Source organism: Nicotiana tomentosiformis, chromosome 8, assembly GCF_000390325.3.
Source record: "Nicotiana tomentosiformis chromosome 8, ASM39032v3, whole genome shotgun sequence".
Classification (NCBI taxonomy): Eukaryota; Viridiplantae; Streptophyta; class Magnoliopsida; order Solanales; family Solanaceae; genus Nicotiana; species Nicotiana tomentosiformis.
This window is the reverse complement of record NC_090819.1, coordinates 2,874,582-2,877,645: the sequence shown is the minus strand read 5'-3', so window position 1 is coordinate 2,877,645 and position 3,064 is coordinate 2,874,582.

Below are 3,064 nucleotides of genomic sequence, written 5' to 3'. Positions count from 1 at the left end.
CGCCTTTCCTGCATCAATACACAACCCAAGCCAACGCGTGATGCGTCGCAATACACTGTATATATTCCCGAACCAGATGGTAACACTAACACGGGTGCTGTAGTTAGTGCTGTCTTGAGCTTCTGAAAGCTTGACTCACAATCATCAGACCATCGGAACTGAACACCCTTCTGGGTTAATTTGGTCAAAGGTGCTGCAATAGATGAAAAACCTTCTACGAACCGACGATAATAACCTGCTAAACCCAGAAAACTCCTGATCTCAGTCGCCGAAGTGGGACGATGCCAATTCTGAACTGCCTCAATCTTTTTGGGATCAACTTTAATACCTTCGCCCGATACAATTAGCAACCTTCTGCGTATGTAGCCCCCACAATTAGCAATAATTATTAAATTTTAATCACCTATGAGGTAATTTCCCCCTCACAATATTAGACAAGTGACTTACCTCGTCTTGCTCCAATTTAATCCACTATAAGGCCTTTTCCACGATTATCCAACTCTGTCTGGCTCGAATCTAGCCAAAAATAATTCGATACAATCACTAAGAATTATAGGAATCAATTCTATAAGAAAATACTACATTTTAAATACAAATCCCAAAATTAATTAAAAATTCATCCGTGGGGCCCACGTCTCAGAATCAGGCAAAAGTTATGAAATCCGACAACCCATTCAATTATGAGTCCAACCATACCAGTTTCACTCAAATCTGACTCCGAATCGATACCGAAATCTCGAAAATTCGTTTCTATGAGATTTCTAAAATTTCCCAAATTTTAATCTAAAAACACTAATTAAATGATGAGAACAATGATATATTTATGTTTATAGACCAAATCCAAGTTAGAATTACTTACCCCAATGTCTTTTCTTTGAAAATCTATCAAAAATCGCCTCTGCTCAAGCTCCAATTTGTTAAAAATGGCGAATGGGACGAATGCCCTCTATTTTTATAACTTACAGATCTGTCTAGTTCGATCAAGGAGCTCGATCTTGGGAGCTCGATATTTGGGAGCTCGATCTTGGTAGCTCGATCATGGGAGCTCGATCTTGGGAGCTCGATCTCAGGGAGCTCGATCTTGGGAGCTCGATTATGGGAGCTCGATCATGGGAGCTCGATCTTGGGAGCTCGATCTTGGAAGCTCGATCATGGGAGCTCGATCATGGGAGCTCGATCTCAGGGAGCTCGATCTTGGGCCTCGATTTTGGGCCTCGAACTTGGGCTCGATCTCAGCCTAGAATTTCCAGCAGACGAGAAAAATTGCAGCAACTGTTTAAGTCTAATTATTGATCCGTTAACCATCCGAAACTCACTCAAGGCCCTCGGAACCTCAACCAAATATACCAACAAGTCCTAAAACATCATACGAACTTAGTCGAACCTCTAAATCACATCAAACAACGCTAAAACCATGAATCATACCCCAATTCAAGTTTAATGAAACTAAGAGTTTTTAACTTCTACATTCGATGTCGGAACCTATCAAATCAACTCGGATTGACCTCAAATTTTTTACACACAAGTCATAAATGACATAACAGAGCTATGAAAATTTTTGAAACTGGATTCCGACTCCGGTATCAAAAAGTCAACTCATCGGTCAAACTTCCAAACTTAAATTCTTATTTTTAGCCATTTCTAGCCTAATTTAACTACGGACTTCCAAATAAAATTCCGAACACGCTCCTTAGTCCAAAATCACCATACGGATCTGTTTGAATCATCAAAATTCTATTCCGGAGTCGTTTTCTCAAAATGTTGACCGAAGTCAAACTTAGCACTTTAAGGCCAACTTAAGGAACCAAGTGTTCCGGTTTTACCCCAAACACTTCCAAATCCTGAACCAACCATCCCCGCAAGTCATAAATCATTCTAAGCACATACGAGAAGTTTTATTTTACGGAACGGGGTTCTAAAAGTTAAAATGATCGGTTGGGTCATTACATTCTCACCTCTTAAACAAACGTTCGTCCTCGAACGGGTTTAGAATTGTACCTGGAGTGCTAAATAAGTGTGGATATCTGCTCCGCATGTCTTCCTCGTCCTCCCAAGTCTCTTCCTCGACTGGTTGGCCCCTTCACTGGACTTTTACTGCAGAAATCCTCTTGGACCTCAACTGGCGAACCTGTTTATCAACAATGGCAATTGGCTCCTCTTCATAACCCAAGCTATTATCTAGCTGAACTGTGCTAAAGTCTAACATATGTGATAGGTCGGTATGATACTTCCGGAGCATAGATACATGGAAAACCGGATGAACTCCCGATAGGATGTGAGGCAATGCAAGCTCATAAGCAACCTCCCCAACTCGTTTCAACACCTTAAATGGGCCTATAAACCTTGGGCTCAACTTGCCCTTCTTCCCGAATCTCATAATTCCCTTCATCGGCGAAACCTTCAAGAGAACTTTTTCACCTACCATAAATGATATATCACGCGCTTTCTGATCCGCGTAACTCTTTTGTCTGGACTGTGCTTTATGAAGTCGCTCCTGAATCAACTTTACCTTTTCCTAGGCATCCCTTACCAAATCAGTACCATATAACTTAGCCTCACCTGGCTCAAACCATCCGATAGGTGAACGACATCGCCGACCTTATAAAACCTCAAATGGAGCCATCTCGATGCTGGATTGGTAATTGTTATTATAAGCAAACTCGGCCAAAGGCAGGAAACGATCCCACTGACCTCCAAAGTCGATCACACATGCCCTGAGCATATCCTCCAAAATATGTATTGTCCGCTGTGAATATTCATCGGTCTGCGGATGAAAGGTTGTGCTGAGATCTACACGGGTCCCCAACTCACTCTGTACTGCTCTCTAGAAATATGAAGTAAACTGAGGGCCTCTATCTGATATGATGAAAATTGGCACACCGTGCAACCGAACTATCTCCTGGATATAAATCTGGGCCAACCTCTCTAAAATATATGTAGTTACATCAGGAAAAAAATGTGCCGACTTGGTCAACCTGTCAACAATCACCCAAACTGCAGCAAACTTCCTCAAGGTCCGTGGCAACCCAACTACAAAGTCCATAGTAATTCGTTCCCATTTCCA